The sequence below is a fragment of the Colossoma macropomum genome, unplaced genomic scaffold, assembly GCF_904425465.1.
Source record: "Colossoma macropomum unplaced genomic scaffold, Colossoma_macropomum, whole genome shotgun sequence".
Classification (NCBI taxonomy): domain Eukaryota; kingdom Metazoa; phylum Chordata; class Actinopteri; order Characiformes; family Serrasalmidae; genus Colossoma; species Colossoma macropomum.
This window is the reverse complement of record NW_023494803.1, coordinates 3,730,434-3,750,499: the sequence shown is the minus strand read 5'-3', so window position 1 is coordinate 3,750,499 and position 20,066 is coordinate 3,730,434.

Genomic DNA, 20,066 nt, shown 5'->3' with positions numbered 1-20,066 from the left:
ACGCAGCACGCGGGCGAGGAGCCTGAGCGCCGCCGCTGCTGCACTACTAAGCGAGAACACGGAACCAGCGCGCGCAGGCTGAGACAGCGAGCGCGAGGAGGGGAAGGGGGGGCGGGGCTCTCCAAGCACAAGGGGGCGGGGCTGTCGGCGCTTGTTTACGCGTCGCGGCGGGTTCAGAGCCAATCAGCAGCGGTCTTTTCTTTTCTTTTCTTTTCTGCTCTTTTCTTTTCTTTTCTGCTCTTTTCTGCTCTTTTCTTTTCTTTTCTGCTCTTTTCTTTTCTTTTCTGCTTCTTCTTATTCTTCCTCCCCATCTTCTTCTTCTTCTTGGTTACCAACTTCACCTGCATTTTGTTTGTTGTTTTCTTGAAATATTAACTTAATGACTAAATTTCTTGGAAATTTAATTAGTATGTCAAAATAATGACTTAATATCTTGAAATAATCATTACCTTTATCCAAATAATAACTAATTTTCTCAAAATATTGACTTTTATGTGGAAAAAATGAATTATTATGTCCATAATCTCCGTGATTTATCTCGTCAAAAAGCTTATGATTCCAAAATCATCATTATTATTACATTTTTTTTTACAATGAATTCAATAAAATTAGTCATTATTTCAAAATATTACATCAATATTTCAATACAACTAAACAAAAAAGGGTGATTATTTTTCAGCTACATGGCAGGAATGGGGTTCCATAACAACACACTGGACGAAATTAAAAGATTAAAACAACATGTCACAAATTATATGTATTGCTGCAAGTATCAATATTAAAAGCACTGATCTGCAAGCCCATATACCAACAAATCAAACTTTATTATTTATGTATTCATAATAATTATATGATTATTTATTTACAGTGAACAGTGCCTAAGACTGGAGAACAGTACAGAAAAAGGGAAACATTTAGATACCATGGAAAACTGAAATTTCATCACTTTTTTTAAAATAAAAGTTGAGAATGTAAACACTGTTAAAGTTTAAAATGTTCCATTCACTCCACAGTCCACACAGTCCATACAGTCCCATACCATCCATACAGAGACAGTGAAGGCAAAAACAGCCCATTTTCAAATCACAGTTTTTGTGATGTCACAAAAAAGATTAATTTAAGTATATCCACCTATTCGGCCTTCAGCAGTTTAGCTCCACCCATTCAATCTGAAGTTATAAGCACTGTTCATTTAAATATATCAGTCTTAAAGCCAGAGTGACAAACACAGTCTAGTTAGTTGTAAGAGATACACAGAGGTTGGAAAAGAGCTTTTACATTTAAGTTTGTGTTTTTTTTTTGTTTTGTTTTGTTTTTTAAATAGCCACACAAATGTCATGACTGGACCTCAGGGGAAAATGTAAAATGCATTTAAGATGCTATATTCAACAGACTTGTTACATTTTTGCTGAGGGAAATTTAACCATTAGGGGTCCAGAGTGAGGATAAAGGCTCTTTTTATTCGGATTTCTTAATCAGATTTCTAGAGCGGAGTATGGTTTTTACAAGATCATTTGAATAATCTAATAACTGCAGAAATCTGATTATGATCAGATTATTGAGTGCATGTATACACACTCACTGTTAAAGCTCTTTAAACACTCAGTTCCCAACATCTAGCACAACGATGTAAAACCTCTTGAACAAAAGCACTGATTCAGCAAATCAAACTCAAGAATGTAAATATGTTACTGCTCTTTGTCAATGGCTCACATGAACAACTGTCTATTATGAGTTTGTATTATTATTACCATTATAAGCATAAATAAATTAAGCTGAGAAAAAAGTGCCTGTATGCTAACAGCTCTTTTTTATTGGAACAGGTTCTTGAATTTAGCTGCACTTCATTTAATGCAATGTGAGCGTATTTCGTTCAGACAGCTTCAGTTTCAGTTTCGCTCTAAGCGGTACATTATTTCTGCATTCTGAGAAAACGTCTAGTCTAGACTTTTGAGAATATGAGATGTTTTTCCTGGAAATGTGTTTTAACAGCTGGAGAAGATTATGAAGATCCAGTAAAGCTGTATGAGGCATCTAGAAAAGATTTGTCTTGCAAAAGTACTTTGAGACAAAGATCAGGGGGATGATACAGATAAAATCTTAGCAATACTGCTGGACAATATGGACAAAATACTAGTATTGTGATTATATTGCTACATATTGTAATTGTGATTGTAATGCGCTTTGAAAAATACAACGCCATTTCCAAAAAAGTTGGGACGCTGTGCATAATGTACATAAAAACAAAATGCAATGATGTGCAAAACATTTAAACCCTATATTTAATTGAAAATAGTACAAAGACAACATATCAAATGTTGAAACTGAGAAATTTTGTTGTTTTTTGAAAAACAACACGTTCCAAAAAAGTTGGGATGGGGGCAACAAAAGGCTGGTAAGGTTGTGCAATGCAAAACACCTGGTGGTTGATTGGCAACAGGTCAGTAACATGATTGGGTTTAAAAGAGCATCTCAGAGAGGCGGAGTCTTTCAGAAGTAAAGATGAGGAGGGGTTCACCACTCTGTGAAAGACCGCACTATCAAACAGAGCAACAATTCAAGAATAACATTTCTCAACATAAAATAACTTCTGCTTTTCATCATCTACTGTACAAAATATCATTAAAAGATTCAGAGAATCTGGAGAAATCTCTGTATGTGAGGGTCAAGGCCAAAAACCAGTATTTGCTGGCCGTGATCTTTGGGCCCTCAGGCAGCACTGCATTAAAAACAGATATGATTCTGTAGTGGAAATCACTGCATGAGCTCAGAAACACTTCATCCACAAATGCAAGTTGAAATTCTAAAACACAAAGAAGAAACCAGATATAAACAGGATCTAGAAACACAGCCACCTTCTCTGGGCCCTAACTCTTTTAAAATGGACTGAGGGGAAGTGGAAAAGTGTCCTGTAGTCTGACGAATCAACATTTGAAATTCTTTTTGGAAATAATGTCCTCCGGGCTGAAGACCACTCAGCTTGTTATCAATGCACAATTCAAAAGCCAGTATTCATGATGGTATAGGGGGCATTAGAGCACATGGCTTGGGTGACGTGCACATCTGTGAAGGCACCATTAATGCTGAACGATATACACATGTTTTGGCAACATATGCTTCCATCCAGACAACGTCTTTTTCAGGGAAGTATTTGCTTATTTCAGCAAGACAATGCCAAACCAAATTCTGCACATATTACAACAGCATTGCTCCGTATTAAAAGAGTCTGGGTCCTAAACTGACCTGCCTACAGTCCAGATCTGTCTCGAAAACATTTGGCACATTATAAAATGAAAAATATGATAAAGGAGACCCCAAACTGATGAACAGCTGAAATCCTGTATCAAACAAGAATGGGAAACATTTCACTTTCAAAACTACAGCAGTGTCTCCTCAGTTCCCAAACGCTTATAGAGTTTGTTAACAGAAGAGGTGATGAAACACAGCGGTAAACATGCCCCCCTCCCTTTTTTGGAACATGTTAAATTCAAACTTTGGCTCAGACTCACCTCAGAGACTCGAGAGTCAACTTGGATTCATACCTTAGAGACTCGAGAGTCAACTCAGATTCGCACCTCAACCGAATTCATACCTCGGAGACTCAAGAGTCGACTCAGATTCATACCTCAGAGACTTGAGACTCTCTGATTCGCATCCCAGAGACTCAAAATTCAACTCAGACTGGCACCTCAGAGACACGAGACTTGACTCAGACCATCAGGTTAGAGTCTTGAGACTCAACTCAGATTCACATCCCACTGACTCGACACTCGGACTCACACCTCAGAGACCCGAGGCTCGGACTCAAGCTGTTCTTTACATAGACATAAATGACAGGGTAAAACACATCATACGAATACAGAATAAATGTTTCATCTGTCTTACAGTTTTTACGGTTGTCTTTCAAAGAGCAGGAAACTGCATTAAATTGGAACAAAGTAAAGTATATCTCGTTTAAGGAAGCTGGACCAGCTCCACTAATCATTTCTCTAAGTATGAAGAGAAACATTTGCCCTCTTTGCTTTAATGAGCTGTAGTTCACCTCACACAGAGACAGAGTTGTAGAATCTGAGTATTGAATAATGTAGATGCCTCCCACTGGGTTACGCTGTGCTGGATCATTAATGTGTGGACTCACACTCTGACCCATACATCCTCCATCCCAAAGGACTGATAGGCCTTTTACAACTTTAAATAAAACACTGCTTGTGCATTTATAACGTGGCTTATATACAAAGATCAGGCATAACATTCTGACCACCTCCTTGTTTCTGCGCTTATTGTCCATTTTATCAGCTCCACTTACTATATAGGTGCACTTTGTAGTTCTACAGTTACAGACTGTAGTCCATCTGTTTCTCTGATACTTTGTTACCCTGTTGTTCAGTGGTCAGGACCCCCATGGACCCTCACAGAGCAGGTACTATTTGGGTGGTGGATCGTTCTCAGCACTGCAGTAACACTGGCGTGGTGGTGGTGTGTTAGTGTGTGTTGTGCTGGTCTGAGTGGATCAGACACAGCAGTGCTGCTGGAGTTTTTAAACACCTCAGTGTCGCTGCTGGACTGAGAATAGTGCACCAACCAAAAATATCCAGCCAACAGCGTCCTGTGGGCAGCGACCTGTGACCACTGATGAAGGACTAGAGGATGACCAACACAAACTGCGCAGCAGCAGATGAGCTGTCGTCTCTGACTTTACATCTACAAGGTGGACTGACAAGGTAGGAGTGTCTAGTAGAGTGGACAGTGAGTGGACACAGTGTTTAAAAACTCCAGCAGCACTGCTGTGTCTGATCCACTCAGACCAGCACAACACACACTAACACACCACCACCACGCCAGTGTTACTGCAGTGCTGAGAATGATCCACCACCCAAATAGTACCTGCTCTGTGAGGTTTTCTTCCAACAACAGTGACATGCTGATGTATGGCTGAAACATATGCCCTATATTTGAAAATCACCAATTTCAAGATAAGTTGGCATATATGTCACATACATGTCCATATGAGATGAATTTAAGTTGGATATATAGGAAATCAGTTCTACTGTATTTCATATCATATAATTCTCTGCGCAAGACTCAAAACTCGGACCCGCATGAATGGACTTGTGAACATCTCTGTATCTTTGTGGATTCAATGAACTCTTTATTGCTGCAGCTCATTATTCCCACTAATGTGGAGCTTCAGAGCTCAGAAGGAAATCTTTCTCCTTTTGTTTACAACACAAGCTGCACTTACTGTAAAAGGCCTATTTCCTCATGGGGGTCTACTCATCTCTCCACACTGTCAGAACTGTCTTGTTTCCCTCAGGGACGTTTGGTCCCTGGAAACAGACCACGTGCATAATTTAAAGGGGAAATAAAGGTGAGTTTCTCCTCAAGAATGCTGGACGCCCTTCAGTCCAGCCTGACATCACCTGCTGTCAGTCTGTGATATTTATAGAGCCGCTGACCAAAGCAAAAATGAGGAGACAAAGAAGAAAATGAGAAACGTTATCGTCGCACCGCTGCATCCCTCTGTCGTTCATCAGTTGTACTATGAAAGGTATGTTGCCTATCAAGCGGTAATACGTGTAATAATAATAAATATGACCCGGTTTTAAATATTCTCACAGCTGTCCTCTCTAGTGAGATTCCATGAGATGAAGCAGAAGCAAAAAAACAGAAATGATCAGGAAAAAATGCTTATTTATTTTTATTGAAATGTATTGAGAACAAACAAACAAACAAACAAACAAATAAATGTTCTTTCTTACCATGGAAGAAATTAGATTAAAAAATTATTGAAAAAAAACTATATATATATTCTGTAGAAAAGAGGACATAAGTCGAAGTAAATGAGATTTAATTTATTATCTTTAAAATAATTTTAAAAAAATATTTATTTAAAACAATTCAGAGACAGAAATACAAATAAATATTAATATTCATATAAAAAAAAATCCAGTAAATATTTAAAGCTATATTAAGTTTTTAAACGCCTCAGTGTCGCTGCTGGGCTGAGAATAGTCCACCAACCAAAAATATCCAGCCAACAGCGTCCTGTGACCACTGATGAAGGACTAGAGGATGACCAACACAAACTGTGCAGCAGCAGATGAGCTATCGTCTCTGACTTTACATCTACAAGGTGGACTGACAACACAGGTGCGTCTAATAGAGTGGACAGTGAGTGGGACACAGTGTTTAAAAACTCCAGCAGCACTGCTGTGTCTGATCCACTCATACCAGCACAACACACACTAACACACCACCACCACGTCAGTGTTACTGCAGTGCTGAGAATGATCCACCACCCAAATAGTACCTGCTCTGTGAGGGTCCATGGGGGTCCTGACCACTGAAGAACAGGGTAAAAGGGGGCTAACAAAGTATCAGAGAAACAGATGGACTACAGTCTGTAACTGTAGAACTACAAAGTGCACCTATATAGTAAGTGGAGCTGATAAAATGGACAATTAGCAATTAACTAACTGAGTAAACAAATGAATAAAAAAAGAAATATTAGAGGATTTTTATTTATTTTTCTATAATTTTTCTTCCTTAGTTTTTCATTCCTTTCATCAGATGAATGGGTCATCACCTCAGGCTCAGGGGTCGAGCCTAATTATCACGCTCGCTCCACATCAGATCCACGTTTAAAGTGCAGCATTTACTCTGTGTGTAAGAAAAACAAGAGAACTGCAGCCCGAGAGGAGGTGACTGAATGAACTGGACGTCTGATGTACAGTACGCGCTCTCTCCCTGATAAAGCTAAGAATAGCTTCCTTTTGTGCGTTTGAGAGGAGAACATAAAGGAGGCCGCGCTTGTTATTTGTGTTGATGATATAGCGAAATGAATCTCGCGCTCTGACTCGAGGATGAAAAGAACAGAGAGAGCAGTCAAGCCTTCTTTAATTAGGGTGAAGTAGTTAAGCCATCATTAGTGTTTTATATTACGACGTGATTCATGGTTCTGCTGAGGCACAATTACAGCTATTGGATTCGGCCTAAATGCCAGCTGAGTAACTTTAACCTTTAGCTAAATTAAACCTTTTTTTAATCTCGCTCATTGTTTTCAAATAAAGCAGGCGGCTCTGCCAGAAAGTGGGATCTCGGGGTGACAAACGTTTCACTGTATGGCCGAATATAAAAGCTTATCAATCTGCCATTTTCAACCTCTCTCTCTCTCTCTCTCTCTCTCTCTCTCTCTCTGTCTCTCTCTATCTCACTCTCTCTCTCTCTCTCTCTCTCTCTGTCTCACTGTCTCTCTCTCTCTGTGTCTCTCTCTGTCTCTCTCTATGTCTCTCTCTCTCTCTCTCTGTCTCTCTCTCTCTCTCTGTCTCACTGTCTCTCTCTCTCTGTCTCTCTTTCTCTCTATATATATCTCTCTTTTTCCCCCTTTCTCTCTCTGTCTCTCTTTCTCTCTCTCTCTATCTCTTTCTCTCTCTCTTTCACTCTTTCTCTCTGTCTTTTTCTCTCTCTCTCTCTGTCTCTCTCTGTCTCTCTCTCTCTCTGTCTCTCTCTTTCTCCCTCTCTCTTTCAGCAAGTTCACCAGTTCAGCACAATCGCTACCGCCTTTACGAAGGCAGGAGTAACATGTATTCGACATCTGATTGATTTGGGGGAGGGAGAGTGGCGGTCAGCTGTGGTTTTAACGCGGCTCGTTGGTTTTAAATCAGACAGAGTGATTGGGGGTCTAATCAATACTCTTAAAGCTTCCTTGCCTCCGCCTCTGAAGGCTTTTGTGGCTGGTGCTCTGGCTGGTGGATTGGCCGAAATGCTATTTCCAGAGTTATTTGTCAGCCCCTCTGTTTCCGAACCTGGGATTACTGAGGGGCAACTTCTCTCTCTGAGTGGGTTACAGAAGTTGCCTTTCTCAACAGCTGGAAGGAAGGCTCTGTACCAGAGCTGTGTTAAATACTTGCACTTTCATGAGCTGAAGGAGAGATGTGACTCCAAATGGAGAGCCCATCTCTCTGTCCCTAAGGGTCTGCGGCCTTCAGGGAGGCTCTTGTACAAAAGCCCCTTGCCCAAGCGTTCAGGAGACCTCCAGTGGAGGATCCTTCACTGTGCTGTACCCACAAATGGGTTTGTGTCAAAATTTAACCCGGCTGTTCAACCACTCTGCATTTTCTGTAATAACCCCGATACTGTTTTTCATGCATTTTCCGACTGTCAAAGACTGATTCCTCTGTTCGAGCTCCTGGACAGGGCACTCAGAGGGCTGGTTCCTCTGTTCGAGCTCCTGGACAGGGCGCTCAGAGGGATGGTTCCTCTGTTCGAGCTCCTGGACAGGGCGCTCAGAGGGATGGTTCCTCTGTTTGTGCTCCTGGACAGGGCGCTCAGAGGGCTGATTCCTCTGTTCGAGCTCCTGGACAGGGCACTCAGAGGGCTGGTTCCTCTGTTCGTGCTCCTGGACAGGGCGCTCAGAGGGCTGATTCCTCTGTTCGAGCTCCTGGACAGGGCGCTCAGTGGGCTGATTCCTCTGTTTGTGCTCCTGGACAGGGCGCTCAGAGGGCTGATTCCTCTGTTTGTGCTCCTGGACAGGGCGCTCAGAGGGCTGTTTCCTCTGTTCGAGCTCCTGGACAGGGCGCTCAGAGGGACTGGTTCCTCTGTTCGAGCTCCTGGACAGGGCGCTCAGAGGGCTGGGGTTTCTGTTCAACCGGACTCTGTTTATCTTTGGCTGTAAATACTCTAAAGCTCAGTGTTATAAAGGTACCTTGGCTAATTTTTTAGTGGGACGAGCTGAGTTATCAGTGTGGAAGTCCTTCAGGTTGATGTCTGAAGGGCAGGAGGTGGATGTTCTGAAACTGTTTCGAGCTCTAATGGAATCGCGCATTAGAGCTGAATTTGTTTTTTACCAAAGTACTCAGAACATTTCCTGTTTTGAGAGAAAGTGGTGAGCTGGTGAAAGTATTGTATCTGTCAGTGATCTGGGTGTGATATCATTTCATTGGTGAATCTTTGTGGATGGGTGGATTTTTTTGGGGGATCCTCATTGTTATTAATATAACTATTAGGATGTAACATTCTTTAATTATTAATGCTTCAATAAAAGGGGGTTAAAAGTCAAAGTCTCTCTTTCACTCTTTCTCTCTCTCTGTCTCTCTCTTTCTCTCTCTCTCTTTCACTCTCTTTCTCTCTCTCTCTTTCTCTTTCTCTCTGTCTCTCTCTCTCTCTCTGTCTCTCTCTTTCTATCTCTCTCTCTGTATCTCTCTCTCTCTCTCTCTCTCTCTCTCTCTCTCTCTCTATCCCTCTGCAGAGACTCAGATGAGACTGCAGGCTTTTTTTGAAGAACAAGCAGAAGCAGTGAAGCCACCGTGTCACTCACTGATGCTCCAAAGCCTCAGGTAACGAACAGTTGGAGAGATACTGAAGCGAAATATGTGGCAAAATAGACTTTCAGCGATAGTTTGGCAGAAAATCAAATATACATATTTTCTTTCTTACCTCAGATGTAGTTGATCTGTCAAGACTTGCTGGTGTCTGAGGTTCTTTAGTTTCACTGAAGCTACGAGGCTGATGGAGCTAAGTGAGGAAAGCTAATGCAAACTATTTAGCCTCATGTAAACTGAAGGCCTTAATCACCCTGTTGCCTTAAAGCCCCAGGGAACCGAAATCCATGTTAGGTTAATATTGCTACTGTGGGGACAAAATATACAGAATATACACCGAACAGGCATAACATTATGACCACCTCCTTGTTTCTACGCTCATTGTCCATTTTATCAGCTCCACTTACTATATAGGTGCACTTTGTAGTTCTACAGTTATAGAACTCTGCATACTTTGTTAGCCCCCTTTTACCCTGTTCTTCAGTGGTCAGGACCCACATGGACCCCCACAGAGCAGGTACTATTTGGGTGGTGAATCATTCTCAGCACTGCAGTAACACTGACGTGGTGGTGGTGTGTTAGTGTGTGTTGCGCTGGTACGAGTGGATCAGACACAGCAGTGCTGCTGGAGTTTTTAAACACTGTGTCCACTCACTGTCCACTCTATTAGACACTCCTACCTTGTCAGTCCACCTTGTAGATGTAAAGTCAGAGACGATAGATCATCTGCTGCTGCACAGTTTGTGTTGGTCATCCTCTGGTCCTTCATCAGTGGCCACAGGATGCTGCCCACAGGACGCTGTTGGCTGGATATTTTTGGTTGGTGGACTATTCTCAGTCCAGCAGTGACACTGAGGTGTTTAAAAACTCCAGCAGCACTGCTGTGTCTGATCCACTCAGACCAGCACAACACACACTAACACACCACCACCACGTCAGTGTTACTGCAGTGCTGAGAATCATTCACCACCCAAATAGTACCTGCTCTGTGAGGGTCCTGATCATTGAAGAACAGGGTAAAAGGGGGCTAACAGAGTATTCAGAGAAACAGATGGACTACAGTCTGTAATTGTGTCGTTTGTGTCATTCTGTGCTGGGCTGTGAGGTAATTGGTCCAGTGTTACTGCCTACCTGAAAGTCTTGGCCAGAAGTGACCTGCCTGCTCTCCCAGCCGTTCAGTAGTGCTGAGTGCTGTTTTGGGGGGTGGGGGGAGGGTTGTGGAGGGGAAATGATTTTTCACTGAACTTTTCCTTTAAACATGTGCTGAAGTATTTATATATGTGTGCCAGATAGTCTAATAAAAGGCGTCTGGCTGACGTGCAGGTGTCTGTCTGTTTGTCTGCACTGTGTTTGTGTGCACATGTGTGATTTATACCACCTCAGCTGCTCCTGCAACAAAGCCCATAAGAAGCACTCTCAAGTCCAACTGTTCATACCAGCGTGTGTGCATGTGTGTGTGTATGTGTGTGTGTGTGTGTGTGTGTGTGTGTGTGTGTGTGTGCTTCTTTTCTGTGTCTAAGAGTCAAAACAGGAGCAGCCAACTTCACTCTGCTTCTTATCGCCAGACCACACTCCAAAAAAGTGGTATCTTTTGGCAGCAACTTAACTGTAGATGACATATCTAATATTTCTCACCAGGAGATTGTAATAAGCATATTATTACATTATTTAATATGTTTCTAGACCAGGGGTCGCAACCCAAATGGCAAAAGAGCCATTTTGTCCATTCAACACAAGTCAAACCACCTTGGGAGTCACAACATTTTATATCCATTTTACCATTTTGGCTGTAAATATGTCTCAGTATGTGCTGATCTGCTAATATAGACTAAAAAATATAATATAAATGAAAACACAGACTTACTTTGCTCTGCTTTAAGCTTTAGCTCAGCTGTAGCCGCTTTTCTCGCATCTCCAGCAGGAAAGTTTTCCGCAAAAGTAGAATAGTTTCTTGTAAAATGTCTCTCGACGGTCGACTTTTTATGAGGTTGAAGTCGCTTCTCATTCACGGCTCTTTTCCTGTTCCGCCTTAAATGGTACCTGAGATGCCAGAATGTAACTGCTGCACCATTTAAGGTGGAACGGGAAAATCCGAACAAGAAGCTGGCAAAAGAGATGCTGACTTCAGCTTCATGACTTTGTGTTTGACGGTTTCTTGTTGCAGATTAAACGTATCAGGAAACCAGCTGGAGTGATTATAAACGCAAATAAGTCCATTAGTCTCCAAATTATCGATGTCCATCTTAAATCTCTCTCTTTGCCGCTTCGTTGGCTACTAGCTAGGCCGACTGTCTGTGTTGCTATGGTGACCAGCAGTCCATGCACCAACCTTCAGTAAATTAACAGTTACAGGTTACATTAACTCCAGCATTTAAGACCATTTATTGTTAAACGGTGTTGAATGATCAGCAGAGCTTTACTTTACTGCAAAGGAGGTTTATTTTATTTTCCTGAAAATCTAAGTCTTTTTATATATAATGATCACATGAAGTGATCTTACTGTATTTTACTGTCGGATGTTTTACTTTGTGCAAGCATTATTTCTTAAAATGAGCAAAAATATGTAATAAGTAACATCATTTCACCTCATTAAATTACTTAAAGGAGTCTTCCAGCCTAAAACTAGCATTTAGTGTGTTATTTGTCGTGTTATGTAATATTCTGTAGTGCAGCATTGCATCTCAGAGCATCATCAGTTTGGTACAATTCACGATTTTGTGTCCTTTTTGCGTCTTCGTCCATCAATGTTCTCTCACTACAATACCCAGCATGCACTATGCAGATATGTCATGCAACTTTTGAGAATGAAGAAATTCACTGATGTAGTGGCAAATAAATATAGACATGATGTTTAACTTCCCAGCAGTAATATTAGCTTCCTAATTCATTAGCCAGCTTGGGGGATCCTCCCACCTCCAAGATACATCGTCAGGAGGGGAGTTCCTAGTCTGGAAAATGTCATTTTCAAGGCTGTTGACGGTACCAAGGTAGGATGTGAGTAGGCATGTTTGCTGCAAATGCAGCACTGGTTTCATTTTTCATTTTGGCTGAAGTGTCCCTTTAAAGGGGAATTCCACTGATTAAAAAACAATCTGTATAATTCAAGGTCAAGATGTAAACAAAGTCATTCAGAGTGGTTTGGTGTGAAATGCTCTGTTCTAGAGCAACTTCCCGAATCAGAATTGTTCACAGTGGTGGTGATAGGAACCAGACGTCTGAAGAGTTTAATGCCTCTAAAAGCTAATGTGTGGAAAGATATTATATAAAGTGGTTATGAATATGTTTCCTGGAGTCTGAGGCATTGTTTTACAATATTTTCTAGAAAAAGTTTTGGCTTAAAACATATTTGGGCACTATAAGGCAAAACAGTCCTGAAAAAAAAAAAAAATTTCACCACATTACAAACTTCCCCTCAGTCCATTTTAAATGAGCTTGAGCCCAGAGAAGGCGGCGGTGTTTCTGGATCCTGTTTGTATCTGGTTTCCTTTTTGTGTTTTAGAGTTTTAACTTGCATTTGTGGATGCAGCACCAAACTGTTTTCACAGACAGTGTTTTTCAGAAGTGTTTCTGAGCTCATGCAGTGATCACTACAGAATCATGTCTGTTTTTAATGTAGTGCTGCCTGAGGGCCCAAAGATCACCGCCAGCAAATACTGGTTTTTGGCCTTGTCCCTTACATACAGAGATTTCTCCAGATTCTCTGAATCTTTTAATGATATTTTGTACCGTAGATGATGAAAAGCAACGGTTCTTTGCTATTTTATGTTGAGAAACGTTGTTCTTGAATTGTTGCACTATTTGATCATGCAGTCTTTTCACTGAGCAGTCCTCATCTTTATTTCTGAAAGACTCCGCCTCTCTGAGATGCTCTTTTATACCCAATCATGTTACTGACCTGTTGCCAATCAACCACCAGGTGTTTTTTTTAGCATTATACCACTTTACTAGCCTTTTGTTGCTCCCGTCCCGACTTTTATGGAACATGTTGTGGGCGTTAAATTTGAAATGGGCATATATTTTTTTAAAAACAATAAAAATTTCAGTTTTGACATTTGATATGTTGTCTTTATACTATTTTCAATTAAATGTAGGGTTTAAATGATTTGCATATCATTGCATTTTGTTTTTATTTACATTTTTCACAGCTCCCACCTTTTTTGGAAATGGGGTTGTAGTGGGCAACGCTTGGATAGTAAATAAAATGGCTGTATTTGCGATCTAGGCATTGTGACCCCTGGTTTCCATCAACACCACTTTAAAGAAATCAGAAGTGTTCAGTCTCTCTACAATGAACCACTTCACTTCAAACCACTCTGAATGACTTTGTTTACATCTTCACCATTGAATTACGCAGAAAATATAGACAGAATTCCCCTTTGAAATGGTAGAAGTGTCTAGAAACAGGTTAAAAAATCAACAACTCAACAAATTATGATGAGAAATATTAGATATATTGCCCACATTTAAGATCCTCTCACTCGCCAAGATATTGTTTTGTACAGTGCATGCTGAACGGCAGCCAAGTCCAGCAGAGCCTTCTGAAGCCCAGCTCAAACCCAGATAATCTTTTCTGTCAGATCTGCCGTATCGTGCTTTATCACATGCCCAGAGCCTCACTATTAATTTCCTGTGATTTGAGGCCCGCTACGTGTCTCTGGGATAAACGGCAGGCAGGGAGTCGGACGCTGAGCCCAGATAGCGTTTAAAACTCTCCTCCACTTCCACTGAAGTGACTCCAGCTCAGGAAGCATCAGCCTCATTAAAACGCCATTACACAGCAGGACCGACTCTGCCTCAGAAAAAAAGCCTCCATTAAAAAAGACCTACAGGCTGTTCACAGCGTACAGGCACAAATAGAACACTTCACTGAGCATGTCTTTAGGTAATCTCAAAATAATCCCAACAAAAGGCTCACCTTAGTGCTATCTGACACTGTACTGTATGTGTGGTACACTTTTAAAAGAGTTACATAATCAGCAAAATGTATTAACATTTAAAAACATATCTTTTTAATTTAGCTTTCAGTTTAAATTCTACACCTTTATTTTACATAAATAAAATGTAATTTACATTTAAAAAGCTTTTGGTTTAAATTCTGCCTTTGTTTAAACCTTTATTTTACATGCATAATATATATATATATATATATATATATATATATATATATATATATATATATATAGATAGATATTTTAAATATTTACATTTTAAATTGATTTAAATTTAAATACAAAAATAAAGAAGTACAGTTTTTAAATCAAAATAAAAGAATACATTTACATGAAAACATGGCTTTGTAATTCAGCTTTCCGTTTAAATTCTAGACATTTATTTTATATGCACAAAAATGTATAAGAAATAAAATAAAAATATTAATTTACCTTTTAAGAACATTTTTACAATTCACTTTAAATTAAAATTGTACATACTTCAATTATACATACTTTACTACTGTCCAAAATTGATATTTACTTTCTGTATTCTAATAAAAAATAAATTTACATTAAAAACACATCTTTTTTATTTAGCTTTAAATTTTATATTTAAATTTTAACATTTTTTTTATATTTTATTTTACTTTACTACTAATTTTACCATCTGTGTTTCTGCTGTTCTATTTTTAAACATACTGTTTCTTTCCAAAGCACTTTGAGCTGCTACATTTTTGAAATTGGTCTATAAATAAACTTATTATACAATAAAATGTAATTAGTTAAAAAAAAGTAGTTATATTTTCAATGAAATGGACAGAAGTAGAGATGAAATTCAAGCTTCCTGGATTTTTTTTAGGTACATAACATCCAATAATCCATTTTTATAGATAACAGTGTCTCATATAGTTTCAGAAACAGCATAAGTAAGTCTATTTTAGAATTCTTTATCAACTAAACAAAGGTTTGAGGAAAGATTGTGGTGAATAAAGCATTTTTTGGACAATGCTGAATGATATACATTACCTTTTATTAAATATTAGCTATATTACCTCCAGTGCAAAGCAAAAGAAGCCTCAAACACTAGTCATATTTTGTCTGATCGTTTCCCATTGGGGTAGGAATAACTGTGTAAATTTGATTTTTGGCCAGACTTTCCCTTTAAGCTGCTACAAATGAAACAGTAAGGTTTCCTCACTGGCGGAGAGTCATCAGTTTGGCATGCAGCCTCATGCTGTTCTTCTACGCAGGTGCTTTTATGACAGGATGTCTGTGCACTGACGTGTAGTTACATTTAAGCGTGGGTATAATATAGCGTTTGTGTTGTCGGGCTAAAACAGGTAGTAGACCCCACACAGTTTGTGTGTCTATTTGGGGTGTGAAGACCACATACTATTCAGAGTTATAAGCCGTCCTAACACAGCAACAGAACGCACAAGACATATAGACACAGCTGTGGGACACAGATTCCTCGGGCTGGTGGCTCGGCATTCCCGAATCCCTGGAGAGTTCACAAATCCCTGCAGCATTCCAAAAGCCTTGCTGCCTTGTGAACAAGAGGCCATCTTTCATGTGCAGGATTTGGATCTGACACAATGGGCCTCCACTACCCATGTTACCCCATCTGTGTGACCCCCAGACCCTAGAGCATAGAGGCATTGCACAATTCAGTATTTACACAGATCAGTTTAAACCCTTAAATGGTCAGCAGGCCCAAAGTTTTATTACACACTTCTATAACCTAAGAATAGCTCAACCAGTTTGCACTGAAGTCCCTGTAGTTACTGAATAATAAGCATTGATATGTAATATGTCTGGGATTTTAAGGGCGTTGATGAAAGGCATTAGGCAAAGAAACGCCTGAAATTTTGCCCAAAACTCTAATAGAGCTTCAGAACTCTCCACCCAAATCTGACCCACGGCATCAAAACTGACTAAAGCCTGAAGACATTCTAGCTGAACCAAACTAGACTGTAGCTCAACAAATTTATGTCTGAACCCAAATGTAGCCCTACAAAATGTTGCCCTAGTCTGACTGTAGCTTGGCAAAAGTCTGTCTGATCCTGACTGTAGCCCGACAAATTCTGTCTGATCCCAAAATTCTGTCTGATCCCAACTGTAGCCCAAAAAAATTCTATCTGATCTCGACTGTACCAGGCCTGACATGTTTTTAACCTGACTGTAGATGACAAAGTTCTTTTTGAACCTGACTGTAGTCAATGAAATTCTTCTTGAACCTGATTGTAGTCGATAAGATACTTTTTGAGCTTGACTGTAGCTGACGAAATTATTTTTTAAACTGATTGTCAAGGACATTTTTTTTTACCTCACTGTAGCCAAAAAAATAATTCTTGAACCTCATTGTAGCTGAGAAAATTCTTCTTGAACCTGATTGTTGACGACAAAATTGGTTTTGGACCTGACTGTAGCTGATGAAACTGTTTTTGACTGAACCTGACTCTAGCCAGCAAAATTCTTCTTCAACCTGACTGTAGCTGAGAAAATTCCTCTTGAACCCGACTGTAGCTGAGAAAATTCTTTTTGAGCCCGACTCTAGCTAAGAATTTTTTGTTTAACCTGACTGTAGCTGAGAAAATTCTTTTTGAACCCAAATGTTGCTAACAAAATTAGTTTTGAACCTGACTGTAGCTAAAAAAATTTTTTTTTGAACTTAAATGTTGCTAAAATTTGTTTTGAACCAGATTGTAATTGAAAAATGGTTTTGAACCTGACTGTAGCCAGCAAAATTCTTCTTGAACCCAACTGTTGCTGGCAAAATTGTTTTTAAACCTGATTGTAGTGGAAATGAACCTGACTGTAGTTGACAAAATTCTTCTTGAACCTGACTGGATTCTTTTTGAACTCGACTGTAACTGACAAAATTCTTCTTGAACCTGACTGGATTCTTTTTGAACTCGACTGTAACTGACAAAATTCTTCTTGAACCTGACTGGATTCTTTTTGAACTCGACTGTAACTGACAAAATTCTCCTTGAATTTGAACCTAGCTGACAAAATTCTTCCTGAACCTGACTGTAACCAACACAATTCTTTTGGAACCTAATTGTAGCCAACAAAATCATTAAGAACTGACGAAAGAACTGTTAAAGATGGGAGGCTATAAAAACCCAAAAGTGACATTTAAACCCAAGACAAGGCCAACAAACATTTCACGCTCTTCACCCAACATACACTGGTTTTCATTTGCTCATTTATAGGTGTTTATTAGGTCAGTTTGAGTTTGATTAAAAAGTTTTGTTTAATTGATTAGGCTGGGCAGCGTCAGACTCTCGGTCCTCATGTAGACCAGAAGTTGCTCTTGTACTCTTTGCAAATAAAATACATCTAGTCTTACAGCATGTTCATCTGATCTCTCACAATTAAGAAAATATGTGTGTGTGTGGTGAGGGAGTGGTCGAGGGGTATTTTCGCGTGTTTATTCAAAACCCTTGTGGTCGTACGGTTATTTTTGACCGGTGCCAGCTTTCTGACCACCATAATAATAATCATCATCTCAGTCATAAATATTATCATCAGCTGCTGCCCAAACACACACACATACACACACACACACACACACACACACACACACACACACATACAGACTCATGCTGAGGAAGTCACTGGTGAAGGTCAGAGGGTTAACAGTGCTATGTGGTCTCTCAGTGGTCCAGTGACATATCCTCTAAACAACACTTTAATAAACCTTAGATTTACATATATTGCAAGAAGCCTTTGATTTTCAAGTACACCAATATACACTCCTTGTTTCTACGCTCATTGTCCATTTTATTAGCTCCACTTACTATATAGGTGCACTTTGGGTGGTGGATCATTCTCAGCACTGCAGTAACACTGACGTGGTGGTGGTGTGTTAGTGTGTGTTGTGCTGGTCTGAGTGGATCAGACACAGCAGTACTGCTGGAGTTTTTAAACACTGTGTTTAATCACTGTCCACTCTATTACACACTCCTACCTTGTCAGTCCACCCTGTAGATGTAAAGTCAGAGACGATAGCTCATCTGCTGCTGCACAGTTTGTGTTGGTCATCCTCTGGTCCTTCATCAGTGGTCACAGGACGCTGCCCACAGGATGCTGTTGGCTGGATATTTTTGGTTGGTGGACTATTCTCAGTCCAGCAGAGACACTGAGGTGTTTAAAAACTCCAGCAGCACTGCTGTGTCTGATCCACTCAGACCAGCACAACACACACTAACACACCACCACCACGTCAGTGTTACTGCAGTGCTGAGAATGATCCACCACCCAAATAGTACCTGCTCTGTGAGGGCCCATGGGGGTCCTGACCACTGAACAACAGGGTAAAAGGGGGCTAACAAAGTATGCAGAGAAACAGATGGACTACTGTCTGTAACTGTAGAACTACAAAGTGCACCTATATAGTAAGTGGAGCTGATAAAATGGACGATGAGCGTAGAAACAAGGAGGTGGTCACAAGAAAACCATGCTTCAGATTTTACATAAGTATTTTTTAAACCAGAGTACTTGTACTTTTGCTTAAGTAAGGGATTTGTGCAGTATGCAGAAATACTCCTTGGTATCTGGGGGTCCCTTGTTGACTGGCTACTTCAGCGTTGTCTAACTGCCAACTTGCTCGCGTTAGCGTCACTGGTGCTAGCTTCAACTGCACTAAAATGTTTGGTTTGACAGTTCCTCCTCTGGAAAGGCTCTTTTCTGCTTTGGTAACGCAGCCTTCCTCACATTCACTGAGGTCTTACACATCTCTAGCATCTTTGGTTTCAGAAATGGGGCATATTGTAAAGTTTTTAGAGGTTTTCTGAGCATAGTTACAGTTGCTAGGCTATGAAGGATCATCAGGGTGAACAAATTTGCTACAGCACCACCCTGAGGCGGACCAGTGCTGCATGGGTAGTTAGGAATATTAAAGACAGGAGCTCACCAATTGTGAAGTAATATAAACAATGACCCCCAGTTTGTATTTGAGGGGCTATTTTTCCCTAATGAACAGCACAACTTCATTATAAGTTTATTTTCAGGGACCCCCCAGATATTTGAGACATTCAGGAGGCCTCAGGATTTGGGACAGTCCTAGAGCCCCCTGTGTTTCACCCACCTCTGGTAATGGGCAACTGCAAATGACAAAGGAGGGCATCTAGTTAGGTAACACTGTTTTCCACATCCTGTATTACCAGAAAAGCTCAGTCCCAGTCATGAGCGCTAAGAGACAATTGGATCCAGATATTCTGGAACAGTGTGTTAGGTAATATGGGACAGTGTGTTAGATAATGTGGGACATGCATGTCATCTGCCCTGAAAGACAAAGCTATGCTTTCATTTAATTTCCTGGCCTAATTTGATTAGCCGACAATATTTCCTTCGCTCATTCAGAAGGAATGCTGTGGTAAGAATTTTCTACACATGATCTGAATTGAAGAGTCCATAAAGTCCTACTGTCTGGGGAGAAGCGTTCTAACCGTGCTGTTATTTCACCATAACATCACAGGTTTTTCACCAGCGTTGTACCACTGCGCTGAGACGCTGCTGCTAAGCAACAACTTTGACAGCTGTAGGAGACGCTCAAGCCATTTGAAATTTCTCACTTTGCGCACAAACAGAAAACGGACACTTTTAAGATCACATTTGACCGACAGCCGATTTGGTCAGACTCTGAAGACGAGACTACACTAAATTCCCAAACTGTCATCACCACTGAGCAGCTTTTCAGTCGGCAGCTGTGACAGAAGAACAGCTGAACAACCTGGAATCAGCCAGAAATGAACCCAATACCATTCGCCAAATGTGTAGTCTGATCTTCAGAGTCTGACCAAAAACT